This window comes from Ambystoma mexicanum, chromosome 1q (genome assembly GCF_040938575.1).
Source record: "Ambystoma mexicanum isolate Mex_15411 chromosome 1q, UKY_AmexF1_1, whole genome shotgun sequence".
NCBI classification, from domain to species: Eukaryota; Metazoa; Chordata; class Amphibia; order Caudata; family Ambystomatidae; genus Ambystoma; species Ambystoma mexicanum.
This window is the reverse complement of record NC_090922.1, coordinates 176,784,208-176,810,226: the sequence shown is the minus strand read 5'-3', so window position 1 is coordinate 176,810,226 and position 26,019 is coordinate 176,784,208. Positions and strand designations below refer to the sequence as shown.

At 47.3% G+C, this 26,019-nt stretch overlaps 1 protein-coding gene across 13 annotated transcripts in view; it reads right to left on the bottom strand.

Moving 5' to 3' along the window:
* The window catches only part of LOC138526227 (T-cell-interacting, activating receptor on myeloid cells protein 1-like), a 733,986-nt gene that overhangs the window by 165,569 nt on the left and 542,398 nt on the right, over positions 1-26,019 (bottom strand). The window lies entirely within an intron of this gene.

The window sequence follows — 26,019 nt, the reverse complement described above, 5'->3', positions numbered from 1 at the left end:
CAGTTTCAACAAAAACATACAGCTCTGAAAAGTGTCAAACATATCTTTTCTTTTTTTTTAAAAACTGCACATCCCAAAGTCTCTGTAGTCCATTCCAGTACAGCCCAGCTATGACACACATCCTGTCTCTGGGCTCCTCCTCTTCTTTTACTGCTCTTCAGCAAGTTAAGTGGATTTTTATCACCTCTCCGTGTTTGACATTGGTTTTCTTAGTATATAAAGTAGTAGGAGGGGGATGATAGAATAATGTTACGTAAGACATAACTGCATAGATGTACACAGGTAGTGTTTTATAAGTTAGCACATTGAGAATGTATAATAAGCAAGTATTGATAGGTGTTCACAACGCAGAGTGTGTATAAGCTTAAGTGCGGTGCGTATTACTTTGAGGAAAAGATTGCAGCATAACGCATCAGCGACGCGCGGTAGAGCGGCTGCCAAGTAGAAGCTCCGCTCCGCGAGTGGCCCTGTGCCGCATACTCAGCACGCTAGGGGCTTAGCTCGGCCTCGTGGGACAGTGAGAGGCCGTTCTCCCTCAAGCGGAGGAAACACATTAGGAGTGCTCTGGCCCCAACCCTCGGGGTAGGCGGGCCGTAGCGCGTATAACAGTCGCAGAGGCAAAGCGACTAGGAGAGCGCTACGGCCCCCGCCCTTGGGTAGGCAGAGCCGGAGCGCAGAACAAGTCGCATTTCGAAGCGACTACAGGAGAACACACACGCCGGGCCCGGCAGTGATTACTGAATACGCATTAAAAGAAAAGAATATTGGCAATGTCACACCGCTCGACAGTGTGAGCGATCAGCAGCTGGTTCAGCTGAGAAGTGGGCTAACGGCCCAAGTGAAAGAGACAGTAGGTTTCCCTGCAAGCAGACGTTTGGCCTGTGAAAAGACATTTAGCCACTAGTAAGTGGCAAGTGTAACACATTTGCCTATAGAAAGGGCAGACTACGTCATCACAGTCAGGTGCAAGCCACAGAAAAAAGAAAAAAAAATATATGAAAGAATATATAAGAATAAATAAAGGCATCTAACCAAGCAGTGGGCGTGCAGAGACACCTGCTTCAGGTATTGGGCACACAGCAACCCCTTGAGATGTTGGAATTTGAGTGGAGCGAGGAGGAGCAGCCTCTGGACCTCACCGCCAGCTTCAAGGAGGTGCTGGGAAATTCGCTGGTTGATGCAGTGGCGCAAGAAGTGACACCCTTGCAGGAGAGGCTGGAGACCCTCAAAGCAATGCTGATCCAGCCCAGAGTAGGCACCAAAGAGACTGTTTGCACGCCCACAGGACCCTTCAACTCAGGGGCACAGGGGAGTAACCAGGCCCGAAAGAGGAAATCCTCTTGCGACCCCCAGGGCTCATCAGAAGGGGTGAGAGAAAATACCCCAGAGGTAGCCGACACTTTCGCTAAGCTCAAGGAAGCGTACCTGCAGCGTCAGGCAGTGCCAAGCCTTAAGACCCCCACTCCTGGGAAGACAATGAAGGAGAGGATGACCCAGGCTCGGAAGAAGAGCCAGCAGAGAAGGAACCATCCTCGCAAGAAGGCGAGGAAGTGACAGAGGAGGAATGGCCGAGACCCAGCGGGGGGGAAGAGAACCCGCAAAGAAAATCACCTCGAAGAGGATCAAGAGGACATGTTTAACCCGGATAGCATCTGGAATCCGAGGTCCTCAGACTGGCAGCCATCCCCCAGAGTGGCGCAGTACATGACATTGAGGTTGGGAAAGGCCCTTGACAAGGCGGTAAGGCAACGCCTCTGAGCGGAGTGCCCACGCCCGACCTCCCAGGGAGGTTGCAGAAACCCCTGAACTGGATCAAAAATTTTTGCCATTTGTGTCCAAGACCAGTATATACCCTCGCAAAGGGATCGACAGGTCATGGAGGAGCTGCCAAGAGAAAGTGCTAGACTTATCTGGGCCCCTCGCCAAGATCATGGACTTAGCAGAGAGGGCTAAGGATACAGGGGAAGAAGTTGACCTCGACGCGCTAGCAGGCTGGGCACAGAGAGCAGTATGCCTCCTAGGCAACGCCAATTGTGCCATCACCTCAGAGAGAAGAAGGGGACTACTGCTCAAGATCGACCCCAAACTAAGCGACCTCGCATCGTATGAAGCAGGAGAAGTGGCACATGGCCTCCTATTTGGAGAGACATTTGGGAAAGAAATGGGCCGGTTTGTCGGCACTTGCACTTCCTTGGAGAAGGCACAAGCCTCTATGCAGAAGATATTCCTGAACAGAGTTTTTGCCGGGACCGGCCGCTTCAGGGGTCGTGTAGCCGGTCGGCAGCAAGGAGGACGGAGACCCCACAATCCCAGGGCCCAATACTGGGAAAATAAACAGCAGGCTACGTTCTTCCCAGCCAGAGGACGTGGCTTTAGAGGACGCAGAGGAAGAGGATCAGGTTGCGACCAAAGTTTTACACCAGGTGAGAGCAATAGAGTATCCTTACGTGGGAGGGAGGACGAGCATGTTTTGGGGAAACTGGCGCACGCTTTCCAGTGATACTTGGATATTGCAAACCGTGAGAGGTCTGCGAATAGAGTTCATAGAACCGCCAGTGTAATTACGCTGGCACCACCAGCAGCATTTAGCATGGGCAGAGCAGAGATGCCTAGATTACGAACTATCGCAGCTAGCGCAGAAAGACACCATAGAGAAATGCGCAGCGCCTCCCAGATTTGTGAGCAATATGTTTCTAGTGCACAGGATAGAGAAAGTGTGCCCAGTCATAAATCTAAAAGAGTTAAACAGATGGATAGTATTCCGCCACGTCAAGATGGAGGGGATACATCAGCTCAGAGACTCCCTGAGTGAAGGAGACTGGCAGACGAGACTGGACTTGAAGGATGCTTACCTGACGGTCCCAGTGCAGGAGGAATATAGGACATTCCTAGCTTTTCGCTGGAACAGACAGCTCTGCAATTCAAAACGATGCCATTAGGGCTTGCATCAGTGCCCTGGGCATTGACCAAACTGATGAAGCCAGTAGCGGCAGTGATTTGGGAGAAGGTCATCAGCTTAATTATATACCTGGGCGACCTGTTACTCCTGGCGGAAGATTGAGACACTCTGACTTACCAGACAAGTTGGGTGCAGAAGTTGCAGTTGTCCCTAGGTTTTCTCATGAACGTGGAGAAATCAGACACCACGCCAGCACAGAGGCTAGATTTCCTGGGATTTGTCCTCGACACCAGGAAAGATATGTTGGAGCTGCTAGCTCGAAAGATAAGGGATATTTAAAGAGAGATCAGATTATGCCTAAGCATGCAATGGATCTCTCTCAGAGTGCTAGCAAGAATCGTGGGATTATTAGTAGCTTCCATACAGGCCACATTTCCAGAGCCGTTGCACTATCGAGCACTCCATAGGCTGAAGATAAAACACTTACAACAAGGTTTGAAATATCATCAGCTGGTGCCATTAGATCAAGAGTCCATCACGGAGCTTGAATGGTGGTTAAAGAATATGGACACTTGGAATGGGCGTGCCATATTCGGAGACCGGCCAGACCTGATAATAGAATCTGACGCCAGTCACATAGGCTGGGGAGATCTAGAAACAGGTGGAAAGTGGAGTGAAGAGGAACTTCGCCTACGCATAAACTGCCTAACTACTGGAAGGGTCATTTGCGATAACGCATTTACGAGAGGGAAGGCGAAGTCATGCGTCCTGCTGAAGATGGACAACATCTCAGCAGTCCGTTACATAAATCACCTACGAGGAACGAGATCCAAGTTGCTAGCAGAACTAGCAAAGGACTTTTGGCATTTCTGCCTCCAGTCAGGGACTTCGGTGACAGTAGAATATCTGCCTGGAGTACTGAATGTAGTGGCCGACTGGAACTCTTGGTACCTGACCGACTCCAGCGACTGGAAGCTGGATCCAATAGTATTTCAGAGCCTGAATGCGAGATGGGGGCCAGTACACATGGACCTCTTCGCATCCCGGCTGAATGCCCAAACGAGCGACTACTTCAGCTGGAGGCTGGACCCGGAATGTCAAGGGACAGACGCATTCCTGCAGGTGTGAAAACAAGGAAATAATATGAGGCAGGGTAACCAAAAAGAAAACACACCAAACACAGGTTACAAAGGAACATACAAAGCACTTTATTTTATACTGAATCCAGTTACAAAAGAACAGAACAAAATTCAGATAGCTATCGACCCTCAGTACAACACAGCGAACTCCGGCGTGGTTCGGTGTGCTCAGTGAGTGCAAATATTCATTGAAACAGTCAGGCTTTTATACACTTCTCCAGCCTGTTGTCCAGCCTTTCTTCAGGTTAACCATTCCATAAATAAGTTACTGCTCTAGGGTCCCTTGCCAGGTCAAATCTAGTTCATCTTAAGTTTATACATTAACAAGAAGAAATGGTAATAATGTATGCTCTAGGCCTAACATTACAATGCGGGACTTAGTTTATACAATGTAGTTAAGCAGGTGTTCTCATTCAATTATAGATCAGTTTCGGTGATACAGGTAATCCATTGCACACAGGTCAGCAGAAGGACAAGGTCTCAGCTCATGACCCTAACAAGTGGCCTGCAGGCAAGTTATACATTAGCTGTACAGAGGTCATGACAATCGAGTTCTGTTCTGAATAACATAGGCTACCATTTTAGCTCACATGGTGACTTTATAGAGCAAGAAAACCTAAAATGGCGGCTTGACAGTTTACATGGTTTCTAAGGTCAGGACCTTGCAATGCGAGTTTATTCACATGTAGTTTATAAGCAGCTTGTTAGCAGCTTAGCGTAGGCCAATATACATATATTCATAGCAATAGGAGGCACGATATAATTTCTAGTTTGACACAGGAATGGGCAGGCAGTCCGCACTACGCCTTCCCCCCTTCGTGATGCTGAGCAGAGTTCTAGCGAAGTGTCGGAGGGACAGAGCAGAGCTGATTTTAGTGGCACCACTGTGGAAATCACAAGTGTGGTTCCCGACACTAATGGAACTAGTAACGGATCTGCCGAGAGTGCTCCCCGAGGGAGACCAATTGCTCACGGACCGAGCTGGATCGTGTCATTCTCTGAGAGTGAGAGGGACACTCCCGCTCGTTGTGTGCAGGATATCAGGAGACGCTGGGCGCTGCCAGGCATTTCCGTGCAGGCTGCGGAGCTTATCGCAGAATCCTGGGCTCCATCCACTAGGAGGAGATACGACGCGGCTTGGGCCAAGTGGACGAGCTGATGTAGAGGGAGAAGTCATCATCCCATTTCAGCCCCTGTAGTAGCTATACTCAATTTCCTAGCACATCTTTTGCAAGACGGGAGAGCATTTCGCACCATAGGGGTGTACAGATTGGCGATATCAGCAGTAAACTTACTGATCGAAGGAGTTCCGGCAGGAGAACACCCAGCAGTAGTGAGGCTTATCAGAGGAGCGAGGTGCCCCGATGCCTAAATATAACACAGTATGGGATGTGACAGTAGTTCTGCGGTTATTAGAGAGCTGGCCGCCAGATAGATACCTATCCCTGAAGCAGCTGTCAGGCAAGTTGGCAATGCTGCTATGCTTAGTTTCATGCAAGCGCGCGTCAGACATCAAGGTGCTCGAAATTAACAGAAGATTCTTTGGTCCGGAAGTAGTAACCTTTTCAATTGTGAAGAGGACTAAGACAGGGACGAATACAGTCCACTATCCCTGTTTTCCAAGTAACACTAAGTGGTGCGTTGCAAGGTGCATTAAAGAATATGAGAGTAGGACTGCGGAGTACAGAGCAGCGGATACCAAGCAATTGTTAATGGCGCGTAGAAAACCCTTTCATGCAGTTACAACTGCCACCATTGCTAGGTGGATCAAAGAAGTTATGCATGTGCAGGTATTGATTTGGGAATGTACGGAGCGCATTCCGAAAGAGGGGCAATGGCTTCCAGAGCCTTTACAACAGGGGTATCATTACGAGAGATTATGTTAGCAGCTGATTGGACTAGTGATTGTACATTTAAGGAGTTTTACTTCAAACCAACAGAGTGCCTAGCTGTTACAGTGTTGGGGAAGCTTTGAACAAGCATAATGCTCGCCTCCAGTCTTGTCATAGAATGAAGATTACCCCTGCTATCTGTGCAGGAGTATTAATTCTATTAAAGACTAGGAGGCGAGCATTAAATTCCCACCTGATCATGTATTAGTCATAATGTGAAATGTATGGATAATGACAGTACATGGACACCACCCTATATTTCTTTGTATGTTCCCTAGGGGAAGAGCAGCATAATAGCTGAGGATGGAGGAGTTGTCCACCGAGATCAGTGAAAGGAAACAGGATGCTGTACGTTCATCGGCGCGGCTGTTGGCGAGTTAAGGAGTCTATGCACTGCTGGCGGGACTTAGTTCTAAAAAGTTAAAGAGACAAGTCAGAGCAAGTAAAAGAGAGGAGGAGCCTAGAGACAGGATGTGTGTCATAGCTGGGCTGTACTGGAATGGACTACAGATACTTTGGGATGTGTAGTTTTAAAAAAAAGAAAAGTTATGTTCAACACTTTTCATAGTTGTATATTTTTGTTGAAACTGCTGAGGAGTAGTAATAAACAGAAGTTGAAGCATAATGCTCACCTCCTAGTCTTTTATAGAATTCATACTCCCAGCGCGCATAGCAGGGGTAATCTTCATTAGCACAAAGAGCGTGCTTTCTGAAAAGTGTAACTTTTTAATATGGAGGAAGCCATGTGGTACTTGATGCCCTAGCAAATATAAAAAAAATATGTTCTAGAGAACTAAAAAGGTGAACACATTTAAAAGAAAAAAATACATTTTGAAAAAACACAGTGTTGGTTGGAAACATAGGAAAAAGACACACGATTTTTAAAAAATCGAAATAGAATTATGTGTATTAGTGAAATGCATTCATTTGGACCCATACTGGGTTTAATAGAAACAAGAACAAATACATTTCCAGAAGTGTATCTTTGCACAGTAAAATAAGGACAACATGTGAAGGTTGACACGACAGTGTGCATTGTTACACAAAAGTAATGATATGATATGGCATTTGTAACGCTCCTATACACAAGTGTTTCAAGGCGCGACGAGGCAGGGGGGGAACAAGGGGAGACAGACAACGATCCTACTAGGCCAGGTGTCATTCGGATCGCGCAAGTGCAAGGGTAGAGGGGACTGGGAAAAGTGCAAGGGGAAGGGGAGAGGGGGAAAAGTGCTGTACATGGTTAGTAGAATACAAGATAAATAATAGGGCCAGCTGGTGGCAAGTGCAAGGAAAGTGTAGTACATGGTTAGTAGAATACAAGATAAATAATAGGGCCAGCTGGTGGCAAGTGCAAGGTAAGTGCCGGGAGAAGGGGCTGTAGTCCCGTAGTGCAGGTAGGCAGTGCAGGGAAGAGTGGCTGAGCCAAGGACTGAGATCGGTGAGTGGCCCAGTAGCAGATTCAGTGCAAGTTCAGTGATTTTAGCAGGGGAGAGAGGGAGAGAAAGCGGAGGCAAAGAGGAAGGTTTTGAGGTGCTTCCGGAACCGGAGATGGTTCTCCTCAAGTTTCAGGGAGGCAGGAAGGCTGTTCCAGAGGGAGGCCCCTGCTGCGGAGAGAGATCTACCCCTAGCTCATTGCTTGGAGAAGCGGCTGACCCTGAGGTAGTTGGAGGTGGATGAGCGAAGATCTTGAGAAGGAAGATATTTCGGAAGAGAGAGTTGAAGGTATTTTGGCCCAAGGCCCCAGAAGGCCTTGTGGACAATGCAGAGGGTTTTGAACTTAATCCTCGCAGCCACTGGGAGCCAGTGTAGTGATTTCAGTCCTGGAGAGATACAGTCCCTGGGCTTGAGGCCAAGGACAAGTTTCGCAGTCCTGTTCTGGATGAGTTGCAAAGGGCGGAGAGTAGAGGCAGGAAGATTTAGATAGAGGCTGTTCCAATAGTCCAGCTTCGAGAGAACCAGGGCGCTGGAGACAGTGAGCTTCTGGGGGAAGGAGAGGAAAGGAAGGATTCCTCTGAGCAGGTTTAGCTGGTAGTGTGACTTCTTAGAGACGTCAGATATGTGAGGAGAGAAAGAGAGTGTGGAGTCGAAGATGACCCCAAGGTTTTTTGCCTTGCAGGTAGGCGCAGGAAGAGGGCCAAGGGAGGCCGGCCAGAGAGCTGCAGGGAAGGAGGGAGTGGGTGTGCTGATAAGTAGAATCTCAGTCTTACTGGCATTAAGGCAGAGGTCGTTGGCGGCACACCATTCCTGGATAGCAGAGAGACAGTCAGAGATGAGGGAAGGGGAAGAGGAGGCCGAGGGTAGCCTGAAAATGAGCTGGGTATCATCCACGTAGCACTGAAAGTTGGGACAGAGAGCGGCGATGCAGTGAGCAAGAAGAGCCAGATACTGGTTGAACAGCCAGGGGGAGAGGTTAGATCCCTGGGGGACATCACAGGTAGAGAAAAAGATGTCAGAGAGGAAAGAACCCAGATGGACCTGGGAGGGTCGATTGGAGAGGAAGTAGGTCAGCCACGCCAGAGCCTGACCAGTGATACCCAGGTTATCACGGAGATGGTTGAGCAGGATGGTTTGGTTGACAGTGTCAAAGGCAGAAGAGAGGTCGAGCAAAATGAGAACACAAGGGGTGTCAGAGTCAAGGTTAGAGAGCAGGTCCTCACGGATGTTCAGGAGAGCAGTTTCTGTGCTTCTGGCAGCTCTGAAGCCTGACTGATGGTCATGAAGACTACCAACAGATTCAGCACGGAGATTAAGCTGGGAGATGGCCAGTTTCTCCAGGAGCTTGCCCAGCAAGGGAGTGATAGAGATTGCATGAAGCCATTCCCATGGAATACAACTTAAATACTATAGTCATTGACCTGCGTTCCGTGAAGCTGATTAGCTAAGAATCCTTCATGACAATCTCCAAGGTAAAAAAAATAAAAAACATCTCTCTGCCTGGTTTTTGATTGTCAGTCTGCGTTATCATGTGCAGTATACTAGGCATACGACCTAAGCATACGACCAACCATTTCTATATCTTCACCAATCAATGTGCAAACATTAACATAAAGGTAATAGACAGGACTCCAAACGAAATCTCCCTTCTCTAGATGTATCTTAGATAGTCCCTTTCTTCCTCCCTTCCATCCCGTTGAACATTCAACCTCTTCCTTGGATCAAAGCTCAAAATATAAAAATGACACGACAGTCTCTGGTGAACCGGTCCACAAGTTCAAGGGTGTCCTTTCAGGGTTCTCAAGGATTTCAAGTTCCTCCTCGACACTGCCTCATTACACGGAAGGCGGTAATGGTTAACGGCCACCGTTAATGGTAACAGTGACCGTTAACCATTACCGCCTTACTACGAGGTCCCTTAGCGGGTTGGTGCTTTAACGCCTGCTTTTTGCAGGCGTTAAAAACCAACCCGCTAAGGGACCTCGGAGCTAATTACGGCACCGCAAAATTGCGGTGCCGTAATTAGGGCCTTCCCCATTCCCATAGAGCCCTATGGGGCAGAAATGGGAATGGGGAAGGGCAATGGCGGAAGGGGGATTTACCGCCCCACCAACCTTGGAATGGGGCGGTAAATCCCCTTTCCGCCAAGGCGGTGCCGGTAATTTACCGGCATGGTCCAGGGTGCTAATAGCACCCTGGATCACCGCCTTCCGTGTAATGAGGCCCTGTGTCTTTTATTGCCTTATCATCTTGCTATTCTCTGGTTGCTGGCGGAATACGATCCACTGTGATCATTCACATAGATACTGTAGACTTTACTGTGGCTTTGTCACAAGCTGTAGAACAACTGTGACTTCTCTTCTTCGTGTATCAAAGGCAAAGGTAAGAGATAGTGTTTTGTAGATTATCCTGCTCCTCACTGGAAGCCACTGGACCTCTTGCCTTGTGGCTGTGATGTGATTCCCCTTTGGTATATTGAGGGCTGCTTTTAAGGCATTATTCTGTAATACCTGGAGTTTGTTTTGGTTACGTAGGCTAGTGCCATTGTATAAGGCATTACAGTAATCCAATTTTGATGAAATAAGTGCTCTGGCCAGTGTGATACAGCTGTCAGGAGATAGGAATGGTCTGCATTTCCAGCATCACATTTGCCCCCCAGACCCAGGTTAGGGTGACTGATCTCCCGTGAGAATGTCACCCTCGTCCAGACAGTCAACATACCTTCTGGAAAGGCCATCAGCATTGTCATGACTATTCCCTGGCCTATGCTCAATGGTGAAGTCTAGCCCTTGCAGGCTAATGGACCACCTGAGCAGTTTAGGGTTTTCACTCTCCATCTGCATAAGCCACTTTAAGGGCTTATGGTCAGTTTGGCCCTTGAAGCAGACCCATTAAGGTAAGGTCTAAAATGCCTAAGTGCCGCAATTAGGCTAAAGTACTCCTTTTCAACAGTGGCCCACCTGAGTTCCCTACCCTTGAGTTGCCAACTGATGAAAATGATGTGGTGTTCTCTCCTTTCGTCATCTAACTGAGACAAGACAGCTCCAATTCCTGTGTTGCAGGCATCAGTCTGCACAATAAAGAGTTTGCTGTAGTCGGGGGCACACTAGACAGGTGCTCTGCCCAGAATTTCCTTCAGGCCATCAAAGGCCCTTTCACAGTCTTCACTCCAATGAACCTTCCTCGGCTGTTTGGGTGATATCAGAGCTGTCAGAGGTGCAGCTATGGTGCCATAGTATGCCATGAAGCTTCTGTAGTACCCAGTGACACCCAAAAAATCTCCCACCTGGGTTTGAGTAGAGGGAGTCTCCCAGTCCTGTACAGCTTGTACTTTACTAGGGAGAGGTTGGATTTGGCTCTGTCCTAACTCATGACCAAGGTAGGTAATCTTCCACTAATCTATCTGGTTACTCCAAAAATCAACAATGGTAAATTTGTACAATTCTAAAGTGGTACCACTAATGTTATTAGTTCTCCTTAAAGTGCATATGATCAGCATGACACACAGATCAAAATAACGAGGAAACCAGCAGTAGAGAGAGGAAGGAAAGCAAGATGGTTGAGCAATAGGCAGAATACTGGTCCCGCTACCTAGACACCGTTCTGTGTGGAGATCCCCCCACCTGGGCAACCTGTCGAAGAAAGATACAAGCCCAGTCCATATATTGTTCACACTTAGGCTTTCCAATAGTTCTACAACCCCAAAGTACTTGGCGTTGTAGCGTTCCTCGGCGGGGAAATCGACAACCCTTCTTGAGTGTCCTCCCTTTCAGGCAGGAGTCACGGGTCATCGAACGTCCGACGGAGTACAGGTCGAGCTACGACGGTGAAGTGGCCGCGTCATTCCTAGCTGTGCTCGTTGACGGGGAAGTGTAAACGTCCTGCAAGGAAGACGCGTGCGGGGCACCTCGGTGTCGATAGTTCTGGACTGCAAAGAGTTGAAGAACTGTGGCCCAGTAAGGGCATTGAGTCGTCGGCGTCTTTGGGTGGCGGCAAACCCACCAGTGGATGCTCCTTGGCGCGACGACGGTCACGCCTTCTCCAGCAGGATACAGTGGCGACGATGTGGACGAGAGTGTCCTTGGATCAGGAAGTTCTTAGGCAACAGGAGCACGGCGGCTCCAGTCGGCGATGGCGGTCATCGACAGTGGCGGACAACAGTCCGGGCGCTTCTCCTTGGAGTTTGGCAGCAGTCCCTGTATCGGGTCGGCAGCCTGTCGAAAGACTGTCTACCAGGGAGCTTTGGCAAAGATCGGCTGTGCACGATGGTCCCTCGTAGCTCGGGAAGAGGGCGCCTTACCAGGTCCTCTCTGGGTCAGTTCTTGAAGCACAGCAGCTTTCAGATTGCGAAGGAGAGCAACAGAAATTCTTCTCATCCAGCAGGGATCAAGGTTAAGCGTCAGTTACTCCAGTTACTCGTCGTAGTGGACTTCAGCTTCTGAACACGATTCCTAGCAGTGAGAGGTCCCCAGATATACTGTTGATCTCCCATTCATTCCGCTGGATCACATTCAAGCATCCAATCACGACTATGGGCATTCATGCAGGCAGGCAGCCAATCAGGCACACGAGGTATTCAGGCCACTCACAACAAGTTATGTGTATTGGGACAAGTACCGAGCCATTCAACACTCCAATCTGCATTCATACCGGTTTCGGGCAGGGCTGTCTCAACCATTGTGTCAAATACCAGATACTAGACAGCCACAACATAGAATGTATATTCGTCACACACTCCATTCACCCAGGTCCCACCCACAGGCGTACCCACAACATACGGTCGTTGAGAAGGCTCCAGCCAGTCTGGTCGGCACTTCCCCACACTACCATATATGGAACTTCCACCGAACAGCAAGTCAGGGGGAAGGGACAGAGGCAGGGCTTCTCGGGACTTCGGGAAGATCAAGGTAACAGGTGATGGAAGGAAAGAGGCCATGGGGGCCATTTTGTCTCCATCAGGAATCTACTGATTCCAATGACAGGGCCTGGGCATCCCAAAATGGAGGACGCTCAGGGCACCAGTCATATCAGCACGGAGCTGCCACCAGCCTGTACCCTGCTCTGTGGGTCACACACAGGTGCCCAAACCAGGTGCCCAAAAACATACAATAGGGGCGCAGGGTTGCACCCCCTACCCACAGGTGCCATAAGGGTATCCCATGGGTCTGCTCATCAAACCAAAAAGAGAGAGAGCTGTAACGCCAGGAGTCCCACATGAACTCCTGCGCGGAAAACACGACAGAACACATGATAAAAAGCAGTAAAGGACAAGGATACGGAGGCCTTGTCCCTCCGATGCATTTCCAGCATCACAAACTGTACAAGGCAATGTCATCCAGGTAGGTCACACAGAAGGCTTCACGCCCAATGAGAGCATGATTGACTAACCTTTGGAAGTTGGCAGGGGCATTCCTCAACCCAAGGGCCTAACCCTAAAACCGGTAAATCCCTTCTGGTGTTGAGAAATCTCTTTCCTCCTTGGCCTGGTCAGTCAGAGCTATTTGCCAATAGCCTGATGTGAGGTCAAAGGTGCTTACAAACGTGGCAGCACCTATCTTGTCCACAAGCTCATCAGCCCTGGGCATTGAGTGTGCATCAGTCTTTGATAACTGCTTTGACTCCTCTGTAGTCCATAACCCATGCTCCAAACCTTGATACCTGCCTGGGAACTTGCCTTGGAAACAAGGACCACTGGGCTGGACCATGGTCTGGTTAAGGGTTCAATGACACGCAAGTCCAACATCTTGGTGACCTCTGCCTGGATGTGGTTCTTAACAGTTTCTGACATGCTGCAGCATCTGCTTTTGACAGTTATACTGTCAACAGTGTCACTACCATGCCTACACCATTGGGATGAGGCCTGGTGTCAGTGTGAACAGAGGGGCATACTGCTGGAGAAAAGCCCTGCAGGTCGTCTGCTGCTCGGGTGTCAGATCTGGAGAAAGTTGCACTCCCTCCACTAAGCCATCCTGAGGGTTGCTGTGCAGTAAATCACAAAGGGGCACACTCTCATCCTCTTCTTGCTCTGAAGCTAGCAAAAGGCATGAGACTTCTCTCATGTGAAATGGCTTTAGCCTGTTGACATGGAATAGTTGAGGAGCTACCCCAGGAACACCCATGTCAACCAGACAGTTGACTTCACCCATCTTGGGGATTATCCTGAAGTGCCCAGTTTGCTTATCTGCCAATGCTTTAGACTTAGTAGGTTCCATCACAAGGATCTCCTGAACAGGAGTCCAGCCCACTTGTGAGGCCTTAAGGTCATGCCAGTACTTGTTCGATTCTTGGCTTGCCTTAAGATTTGCTGATGCCTTTCCCATCATCTGTGCCATCCTCCATCTGAGGCCTAACACATAGTCCTCACTTGCTTGGCAGGGCCTGGAGGGGTGGCTTCCAAAACTTGTCTTACTAAGGACAGGGGCCCCCTCTCTGGATGTCCAAAGAGGAGCTAGAAGGGCTGAAATCAACACCCTCTTGAGGCACCTCTATATAGGCAAATGACAGGCATGATGGGAGGAGATCCCATTTCCTCCTTAGGGGCTCTTCCAAAGCACCCCAACATGCCCTCGAGAGTCTTGCTAAAACTCTCAACCAGACCATTGGTCTGAGGATGGCAGGAGTAGGAGAACTTATAAGTTACACCACATTCCTTCCACATAGCCTTCATGTAACTACACATGAAGTTGATTCCTTTGTCGAAAATCAACTCTTTAGGGAAAACAACTCTGGTAAAAATGCACAGGAGAGTCCTGGAAACCACACTGGCTGTTATGGTTGGAAGGGGTACAGCCTCAGGGTACCTTGTGGCATGATCTACCAGTACCATGATGAACCTGTGTCCACCTGATGTTAGAGGGTCTAGAGGGCCAACAATGTCGATGCCCACCCTAAAAAACGGTCTGCCAACCACTGGCAAAGGCTGCAGTGGGGCAATGACACTGCCTCCAGTCTTACCAGACAACTGAAAATGTGGACAGGTCTTACAGTGGTCTTCCACTTCTACTCCCATCCTGCCCATCCTGGGCCAATAACCGTGGGCTGAGAGCCTTTGCATGGTCTGCTTAAGAAATAATGTCGACAATTAAATTGCCGACCCCCATTATTGCGCAGTGATCATGTAGAACACTGTACCCTACATTCTCCTCAACCACCTCCCCCCTAACCACTTACCTTTTTGCCAGCACACCGTGAAGTGTGCTGCCGTCTCTCCCTGACCCTGCAGCATCAGTTCTCGGCTAAACCGGCATTGCATGGTCCTTTTTCTTCTTTTTGTTTTTTCTTTTTTTTTCTTTACTGTCCCCCGCTCCCATCTAATGGAAGCAGGGGACACCTCTGCAACCCCAGACACCCACTACACTGACAAAGGGGAGCGGAGGACACCCCTGCATCCACCGCTCACATTAGTCGGTGTACTGGGGGTCGACATTTTATTATCGCACAAAGGCGCGGTAATGAAATGGTCGCAATTTTGGGGGCAAAATGTTAGTATTGTTCCCCTCTTAATGCCAAGATGTCCAGCTAATGGCACCTCGTGTACCAACCGCAAAAGGAAGGGCCTGTATACCTTGGGTACAACCAACCTCTTGACTGCACCGGGTTCAGGCTGAGTGGGCCCACTGTAAAGGAGCTCACCCTCCCAACAAATCTTAAAAGACCTAGGCACTTCACCTTGTGCTTAGGCCTGTTTCCTCAGACACTCAAGACAGTGCACTCTCTCTGACCCTTACAGATATCCGCCCTAGAGTGCCCACCTTCAGCCAACACACACTGGAGCTGTGGGTTATCCTCTGTGGGTGAGCACCTCTCCCTGAGGAGGGTCCTCTTGCTATTCTCCCTCAGGAGTTGAATCTAGGGTCACCACTGGGCCTAGTCCCTTAGGACATGGGGCCACAGTGAGTGCTGCTGAAGCAGCAGGAAGAGAAGGAGCCCCCTTCACAGAGTGGTCTTCTTCCTCTTCGCCTTGTGTAACTATCAGTCAGACCCTTGTAAAGAAGGAGCCAAGTACCCCCACCTCAACCATCTCGCCCATATTGCCTATATGTTGGGAACCAGAGTGTGAAACATGTGCAGTACGAGTGAAAATACCAATACCAAGGAGAATCCTGGAGGTAAGGTTCCCATTAAGAAAGCCATACTTGCATATGCAACAGTATGATGGCCCTGTGATTGAAATCCCAGAAGAAACAGGACAAATTAATGAAAGAGCAGGTTGGTGACGTCACACGGAGCCAGACTGACGTACACATAAGAGATGCAGAGATGGGAGAAGGTAGATATTCTATAAGGCATCAAGAAGGTATCGAAGATAAGTGACATCTCTGGCTCGAGATGAAGAGGCTTATGCTACAGAAACAATGAAGATATCAAGTTATTTTACACATGAACACATGAACAGATGCAAAGAAACGCAAGCAGACAAAGTATTCTTGAGGCTAGCTTTATAGTGAATAGATTGCGGCATGCGCCAACGTATACATATATAGGAGTAAGTAAAGACTGGATGCTTCCACTATGTGTTATAGCAGAGCTGGACCAGAAAAGGAAGGCCTTTTTTCCAGTGTGTCGCAGTTAAGAAAGGAAATTGAATTACAGAAGTGAATCTCAGAAGGGCGAGGCTGGATGAGCACCAAGAAACCAAGGCCGCTCAGGAATGGGATGAGCAGCCATTAGTTACAATCGTGTGAAAGAATGAAACGCCTGTTCAGAAGATATGAGCAAAAACAAGGAAGACATCAGAGGTTCATTAAATAATAGTATTTTAAATGCCCCAGAGCTCAAATTTGTGGTCTTCAGTCACGTGGAGGGATGAAACTGGACAAACATGACAAACCACACCTAAGCAGGGAGGCAGAGCATGCCTCTACTCCCCTGAATTCTCCAGAGCATGGAACATTTCCAAGGCCAAGTTCAAAGCCTTAATTGACATGAAGACGACTGAGGTGATGATAGATGATATGTTAATTGGTGAGAAGCTATGGTTATGACCAGCTCACCAGTACCTGGAAGTCCAGCCTGTGTGCTGCTAACGTGGGTGGAAAAGTTCTGACGGATGTTAGAGTGTCAACCAATTATGGGGGCCAGCGTAATTAAGGGCCCTATAGTTTGTGTAACCAATGGGACATCGTGTATTTAGTGACGTTCATAGTGACCTGTTTGAGGGCAGGGCATAGTTGCCCCACCTGATGTTGTAGAGCCTATCACTTTCTTAGGGCCTCATTACGAGGTGGGCGGTAAGGGTTAACGGGCACCGGTAAGGAGACCGGTGCCGGTAAACCCTTATCGCCCTATTCCGAGGTACCTTAGCGGGAGCCGCTAAGGGACAAGGGAGCTAATAACGGGCCCGCAATTAGTGGGCCCGTTATTAGCTCCATCCCCATTCCCATTGAGCCCTGTGGGGGGCTCGAATGAGAATAGGGAATGGTTCTCGGAATGGGGAATTACCGGGTCCCCCAAGGATGGAATGACCCGGTAAGTCCCTATTTCGAGAACCCAGACCCGGAATGCGGTAAAGGGGTAGCCATGGTGCTAATAGCACCATGGCTACCTCCTACCTCGTAATGAGGCCATAGACTAGTATGGAACGTATACTTAGATGTTCCCTTTAAGCCTATTACATTTGCCACGTAGGATGATGTTAGCAAATACGTAGGTTAAAGTCAGCTATGACAGGTTTTTGTTATAAAGGTTTTTTATGAAAAGCATTGAGAACATACTGTGAGACGTCAGTTGATGTCTGTTGTACTCCCTGTTTTAGATTACTGACATTAAAACAGTTCACTTTGCCAATTTCCTGAGTCGTTTTGATTATTGATGTTTGAGTATCTTCTGCATCCCCATTCATCTCATGGTATTGCTACCTCATCTAAAAGGGCTGGGTCGGATGTCCCGTTTCATGTGGTAGCAGAGAGATGATGGTTAAAGAACCGTTGACATAGTAAGCTTTGGGGTCCCGGCAATATCGGATGTCCTCTGCCATTCAGCTGAAAGGACGTGAAGCTCCCTGTAGATAGCGGACATTAGTTTGTCGGGGTGAGTTCCCGGGGGCCGGCAGAGCTGTCCACGGACCTCTGGGGCTGGGGAGGCCCCAACTCCTCCTGACTCCAAAAGTAGAATGAGGCACACACAAGAGCAAGGTAGAGACCGCTGTTTATTATAGTAACGGCAGGGATGACTCTCAGCCCGTATGCATCCGGAGAGACTCTCAGCATTAGTGTGGCTCGCAGGCCCTTTTTACTGTGGTATGACGCGCTACTTGCGTCACCTGGGAAAACTGTCCCATAACCTAACGCCACTTCGGGTTGGCTCCCAGAGTGGTAGGTTCAGTATAGTTGCCTATAGGAGAAAGGATTATTGGATAAGGACGGGTCAGGTGGTACACTTGGGCTGTCCCTAACAGTTGCTACACCGAATTTGTTACAAGGGGACACTTGGTGATTGGCTAGCTAGAATGGCGGCAGTGATGAGCCACTCATATTCTGATTGGTTCACCCGCGAGCCCCCAAGCCTGGGACCATCACTGTTCCCAGCTCGCGGTGTACCTGGTGCTGGCAACAATGTGCAACTATGTGTTAGTGGTGGACAATGGACAGGTCTGGCTAGTGGCTGATGTGCATGTCTTTCCCATCACTGTAGGTGTCCAACTTGTCGCTTCGTTGTTGCAGACCATGTCCCAGACGTGGGACCCCGGCGACTTTCTCTCTCATAAGCCTGGCATTTTGTCAGTTCGGCTTGGTCACGTGTGGAGAGACCGTGGCTGGAGCAGAATTATGAGCATTTGATTTGTATTTCGGCTCTGAGGAGCGTTTGGCATTGGCAGGTGTAACCTTGGCGTGGGGAGCGCGGCATGTAAATGGCAACATTGCGGCCTTTGCCGTGAGCTCTCATTGGGGCTTGTTCTGCATGATCAACACTGTGCATTTTCGTCTGAGAGGATTTTCGTGTGAGAGGCTCCTGTCTGGGGACTCTTGCTTTGCGGACTACCTTGGCCTAGTGTCTGGGTGGCGGTACATAATCCATAATATGGGGGTTGTGAGGGGCGATAGAGCGTCACAAGCAGCAGTAGATATATAGTGTGGCGTCTTCGCAGAGATAGGCAGCGAAAAAGCATCTGCAAGCACATGTACACAAGCTCTTCAGGCGTCTTGCGTTTCTGCGGTGCTGTAGAAGGCCTATGTGAAAAATAACAACGATGCGTGTCTGTGGGTGTATCGGTCCTCTGCGTCATAGCACTGAGTATGTTCTTCATGTGGGTTGGTGTGTGAGTGATCAGTGTGCATGGTGGCACGTGTGTTCTTGTCTGTTGGCTATGTCGTCATGGCATCTCTAACGATGATGGCGTTTGTGGCTGTTGTCTAATCGAGTTGGTCCATGAGGCTGACGTTAGTGGTTCCCGGACGTGGCAGTGGGCAGGATCCCCGGGCACGTGGACCGTGGACACAGGGGACCTGTCTGTCTGGTGATGAAGTGAATGGGTCAAACTCCTCTCGTGGAGGGTGCTTGGGTTTGGATGAGAACGAGGGGAGGGTATTTTCCCATTTTCCCACTTCAAGTTTTTAAGTAAGCCTTGAAAGCGAAGGTGAGACCGGTCCCTTGTTTTCAGGCAGAAGCCCCTCCCGGTTTCTACAGGAAGCTGAGCGGACGGAGTGTTGAAAAGGCTGGTTGAAGAGGAGCCGATCACAAGAGTCAGAAGTCGAAAAAGCGAATGGTGAGAAAAACTGAGTGAGGTGGCAAAATTATGAATGAGCAGTGAGTGGAGAGAGTGATAAGGGGAAACACGTAACGGAGGGAGGTTGGGGTAAAATAACTCAAGCCGATGAGTGTTGAGTTATTAAGTAATTTACTTGAGGAAAGGAGCCAAGCAATTGAGAAACTGTGAGATGAGGAACGCCACAGTAGATTAAGCCCAGTGTCCTGCGTCATAGCACGTAACAGAATGAGTCGTATCTAGAGTCCCATTAGCAGATGACGTGGGCTATGGACTCATTTAAAGACGGTCCAAAGAGAACGATTAACATCCCAATCGGGGTATTTTTAGGGGCGAGGATAAGTCTCGGGGATCGCAGACTGAGATATATGTGGCTGGTCGAGTGCATCAGTTTATTTGTTTGTTTTATGTGTTATATGAATATATATGTGGTGAAGAAATAATAGAAGAATTAAGAGACGTGAATAAGAAAATATGAGATTTAAGAGGTAATTATTTATTTGTTTGGCTGAATTGATGGTGTTTAGTGAATACGTAGATTGAAGTAAAACATGATATAAAGGGTTTGGAGCTGCAGAGATTGGTGCACCCTCATATTGTATTATTTTCCTGAAACGTATTTTTGAAAAATTGCAAAGTGTAAAGGTGAGTATAGACAGTCAAGTGAGACGAGTCAAAATGGAGGATATTACTCCACTTACACATCTATGCAAGCAGCTGTCAAAACACGCACCCAAGCATAAGCAGTACAGTGCAGATTGGGTTAAGGGCACGGCAGATAAGATGTTCATGCCATGAACATTTGGTCGAGAGCAGGATACTCAAGTGTCACTGCACATAACATTGCTCATGATGGGGAACCGTTTAATAACTGCAGAACGGCAGTCTGAAAAGCACTGCAAGTACAGTATCCAGATACGTCAGATATGGGAGCTGTAATGGCAAGGAAGATGCAGGAAGGGGAATATCCATTGATTTACATTAAACATTTTCAAGCGCAATGGTCTTTGGAGACGCGCGAGCCGTGGGGGAAATCTATACCTGTATTTTATCACATATTATGTCATGGGTTGCCAGAGCCAGTACAGAGCAGCTAAAAAAATTGGTGGGCATGGAAGTGAAACCGTGGTCAGAAATACAGCTGACCATTTCACATTATTGTAGATTACTGCAAGAGAAAGAATCAAAAGAAAGATGATGCTAGGAAAGATGAAGAGGCAAAATGAGTGCAGAAAAAATTGTCCAAATATGCCATTGAAGGCTCGATGTTGACTAGCGGAGAAGGGCTGAGTTCACAGCAAACAGCAGGCATGCCACAGGTTAATAATCAAAGGCAGTTCTATCAAGGTAGTAATGGATTTGTACAACAGGGAATTGGAAGCTTCTGAGGTAGAGGCTTCCAGAATAATCAGGGACATTTTCAGAATAACCAGAGTGGGCTTCAAAACACGCAGAATGACCGTCAAAGCATGCAGAGAGGGCAAATTAGGAGACCTCCCATATGTTGGACATGCGGGATGACAGGGCATATTGCACGCATGTATGGAAGCCAAGGATTTGTGCAGAATGGGCAATTCTCAAGAGCGGGGTCTACATACCCGCCTGCATACACCCAACAAAGTGGAGATGGGTTTGCCCAAAATCAGACAGTGCCGCAAACACAAGCACCGAGAATACAACCAGGTTTGCAAACAGAGCAGACAGCAATGAATCCACCGCAAGGGCAGTCACAGCATTCACCCATGCAAATACAGCAGGGCACAAGCACTGGGGAGTTACTGACTCTTAGGATAGGGGGTGTCACTGTAGATGGAGGGAATCCTTTTACAAGTACGGGAATAAGCATGTACCCACAATAGGAAAGCTCACTGGGAGACTTGATGTGTTCAGTTCTATCAGTGACTCCCAATCCTCAAGAGGCACTGAGGGTTGACGTCACTATAGGGGACACATCATTTTCTTTTTTAGTAGACAACTTGCTTATGTATACAAGAGGGAAAATGTACACTGTCTGGAAATGCCATGAATGCTCAAGGTTCCACAGAAGCTGCAAGTAGAGTTCCTTTTACTGAAAAATTGCCAGCCTCTATAGGAGAATGTGACATGTCTGTACCATTATTATAGTCGAGACAGACACCTGTTAATATATTAGGTAGAGATTTAATGACAAAATTCAACATGATGATTTCGTTCACTGATGAAGGCATAGTGTGTTCAACGCCAGGAATGCATTATTTAAATGTCAGGGAATTTATTATGGCATTTACAGGACAAATGGCCATACGAGGAGTACCGTTAGAACCAGAAGTTTTTAATTATGGGGTACGCATTTTGGTAACATGGCTACCAGGTTTAATGGGTAAAACTATGAGAATACGTGATTAATTTTTATTTAGGCCAAGGATACCTATGGTTGAAGAGGTAGAACAAGTCTTTCCCTTAGAATTACAAGCAGCCATAGTGCGAGGAGAAATGGCTTTGGTTGATGGAACTGATTGTGAAGGCAGACGATGGTGCATAGTGATTACCATTGGAGAAGGTTATAGATTGGCTGATGTCATTGACGAGGATATGTTTAGAGACCATCCGTTAGATGACAAAGTAGTATTTGAAATGAGAATCACTTATTGGGTAAGAATAATTAAACGTGAGGTTCCTCAGAAAATGATTTTAGCACCGAAAAGTCCTGAGGTTTTTCCGATGAAGACATGGCAAAAGTGCATGTTTCATTATGGACAACAGGCCCCTATGACGTAGGCCTGTTGAAAGGGGCTGGAGAAGTTAAGATTAAACTGAAACCAGGAACAATTTTACCTCAAGCCAACAGTATCTCATGTCTGGAGAGGCAGACAAAAGTATTTTTAAGAAGATATCCGCCATGATGGAACAAGGTATCTTAGTGATGTCAGAGTCACTGTGTAATACATCAGTGTACCCTGTGAAAAAAAGTAAAGGGAAGTTGTGGCGTTTAATTTAAGATTTACGCCCAATTAATCAGCTTGTGGAGGCCGACTACCCTCTAGTTCCTAATCCAGCGACGATCTTATGTAGCATCTCTGTTGAGTCACGATATTTCACTGTGATTGACTTGAAAGTTTTTCTCAATCCCATTGCATAAGGACTCTCAAGATCTGACGTCATTTACGTTCAGACAAAAAAAAGTTAAAAAACACAAGATTACCTCAGAGGTACTGTGAGTCTCCATCGATTTTCAATAGAATCCTGCAGATGGATTTAAGCAATATTGATTAGCAAAGTGTTGTATTGCAATACGTAGATGACATATTAGTCTGTAGCACCTCAGAGGAAGAGTGCAGACGTGATTCAGTTCAGCTAATAACTATTCTCGCAGAGAAAGGATATAAAGTAGACAAGGAGAAATTGCAGTATTTTCAAGAAGAAGTATTGAATATAGGTCAGTTAATTTCACATGAAGGAAAGAAAGTAACTCCGGAGAGAGCTCAGGCTATTTTGAAAACAGCAAAGCCACACACGATAAAGCACATGCAAAGATTTTTGGGACTATGTAATTATGTGGGATCATGGGTCTTCGACTATAGTTCATATATAAAGCCCCCGTTGCAGGCTCTAAAAAAGGCACAGGCAACTCAGGAAAAAATGGTCTGGACTGAGGAAATGGAAGAACGATTTGATGAGTTGAAAAAGGCAATTTGCACAGCTCCAGTTTTAGGAATTCCCAATTCTTCTTATTTTCACTCATGAATGGCACAGTCATGACAGCAGTACTCACACAGAGAACCATGTTGGGGTACAAGCCTCTAGCATATTACAGTGGGATTTTAGACCCAGTAATGAGAGGTCACTTTCCTTGTAAACAATCGCTGGCAGCCGCTGCGTTCGCCATTGAGAAGGCTGCCAGAATAGTAGTGGGGTGTTCCATGACGTTATTTGTTGAACATGCTTTGTTTGCCATTTTGGAAAAACCTAAAGGTACCTTGACTTCTCAAAGGGATTCTGCCTATGAGGTGGTCATATTGAATCCGTTGATCAAAATAGTTTGATGCAGAATAGTGAACCCTGCCATGTTTTTAGCAGAACCACTGGCAGATGACGAGCATGCACATGATTGCTCAAACTGCGAGGAATTCTAATATGAGATCCTGAGGGTGAAAGAAAATGCTTTGGCAGCTGGGTAGATTCTCTTTATTGATGGTTCTTCAAGAATCGATCAAAATGGCGAGCAAAGATATACAGGTGCCGCTGTGGTGAAGCACACGGCTAATGGAGAGTTTGAAGTATTGATGAGTGCATGACTACCATCTCACTTCTCAGCAGAGGCTACGGAATTAGTGGTGCTGATTGTCACGCTCAGGAATCACACAGACCAGGAAATAACCGTGTACAGTGACTACTCCTATGTGACATTGACAGTGCACGCAGGGCTAGCATGTTGGAAAAGGAGGGGCTACCTCAGAGTGGACGGCACTCCAGTGCAACATCCTGCCTTATTGGACAGACTTATTAGAGCACTACAACTCCCAGTAGCCATCGCAGTCGTTAAGTGCGCAGCTCACACTAAAAGGGCAGACTTTATCTCACACGGAAATCAAGCTGCAGATGAGGAAGTGAAATGTATTGCATGTTCAGACACCATTATGAAATTTGGTACGACTGATGCGAGTGAAAGCATGGGGGTAATGATGTGTGCCTGAGAGTTATAACAACTTATATAAAACTCAGCTAATGGAAATTCAAGGGGAAGCGCCGCAGGATGAGAAAGACCTGTGAACATGGAGGCGGTATTCTTTAACTCCTTCCAAAGCATTGTGGCAACATGAAAGCACTAGTAAACCGGTGATGCCTGCAGACCTTTTAAGGGTGGCATTGGAACAGCTGCACTATCCTGAGCATGTCACTAGAGAGAACCTTGCCACAACAATTGCGGAGGATTGGTTTGTTCCGAATTTGGTAGAACACTTTGCATTTTATATAGTAAACTGGATCGTATGTCAAAAGTTTACTGCTGGGCATACATTGCGTACAGTTAGAGGAGCCATCCCAAGACCTAATTGTCCTTTTCAGCATCTACACATCGACTATGTCTATATGCTACAGGTCTGTAATGGATACAGATATATGATAGTAGTAGTATGTCCCTTTTCAAGGTGGATTGAAACTGGTCCGTGCACACATCCAGATTCCACCTGCGCAGCAACATTTTTAGTACGAGAAGTGTTTCCTAGATGGGGAATATGTGAAGTATTGAGATCAGATAATGGCCCTCATTTTGTTAATGAAGTCTTTGAACAGATAAGCTTGTTGCTTAGTATAAAGCAGAAGTTTTCATCAGCTTATCATCTGCAAGCGAATGGGATCTGTGAGAGACTCAACGACCTGCTTAAAGAAAGGATAGCCAAATTGAAGCCTCCCCCAACATTGATGGAGTCATGAAAACATGCGTTTGGAGGAGAAGCTGATGACTGGTAACAGAGTGCCTGCCTTACCAATTTTTAAACTTGAAGAAAGTATGATTGCATTGCCTACCACTGGCATTGTATGCATTGATAAATCAACCAGGTTCTGACCACCATTTTACGCCCCATGAAATAGTGACAGGGAGGCAGATGAGGACACCCCTCACACCTCCATCTAGAACTAGAAGTGATGCCCAGACAACAGCAGAATTTTTAGGAAAGGAGTAACATGCCTACTTAACATGTATGACTATAAGTATCTCTGTCATTTCAGATCCGCTCAAGCGGAAGGGGTGTGGGGCTCAGAACACAGATGGAGACAATACGACAACCGGATGTGAATAGTTCCGTCTTCCCAAATTTTTTCACGGTGATCAGATCCTGATCAGGAAATTCATGAGGAAATGGCACACGCCGCGCTTTAGCGGTCCGTTTGTCATGGAGGACATGGCGCCATCAGCAGTGAAGGTATTAGGAGGACATGTGTGGATATTTCTTGGAGACCTAAAGATCTACACTGGAGAACCCCTTTCACCCCCGCCCCAGTCGGAAGCAATCATCGGGGAAGAACCTCAGCAGACTAGATCTATGACGAGGAAGAAGGACGCAGAGACTAAAGAATACTTTGGACTGTGGCTTGTTTCGAGACACTCTTTCAAGCTGGAAAAAAAGAAGGAGTGAAAGAAAGCTATTTGTTCTTGAGCCACAGGAGTCTGTTGACATTGGACTGAGACATGTTTAAGTCTTGATCGAGAAGAAAAGAAGGCCAGGTCTGGAGTTCCTTTTCGACAACTGGAAGAGGGAACAGTTCCCCGATTCCTTTCTCACTTAGTTTCTCTTTGGAGGTGCCCATGATGGTGCCCAATGACAACGTTCATTGGATCATCCTTGCTGTTTTTCTCTTCATTCTTTGTTCATGCCCTTCGCTGCTGGGGAGAACTTGTGACATTCATAATTTCCTGCAAGATCCTAAGTCCAGTCGTGAGGAGATTGCTCACAGCAATAATGGAGCAAGTACTCCAGCTTCCTGAGTACAGTGGGGAAAACACAAATGCCCTTATTGGCTGACAATGCTCACAGACTGGTTGGTGTGGTCTTCTATTATTTGATTGAAGAATGCCCACATCTTGTTGGAAGACAAACTGACGTTCGCACTTTCTTGAGGGATCCGAGGAATACAGTGGCACTTAACGAATTGCTACGTGATATAATTAAACAAATCAATCTATATTCTGAGAGAACACCGAGGACAACCTGAATGAGGCTTTAGAGGAAAGAGATCCAAAGTCTACCATCTGTAGTCTTCTATTTCTTACTGCATACACCTCCACATTTTGTTTGGTGAAAGGACGACTTCTTTGTATACATCAGGAACCCTGTGAATCGTTGTGCAATCGGCCAGCTGATCGAGGAACTTGTGGAACAGATTTAGCAGCTTCCAGAATATTTCATGATGTTGCCCAAATAAAAGTTGTTTTTTACTTCCTTAAAAAAGGTTAAGAATGGGCAGTAT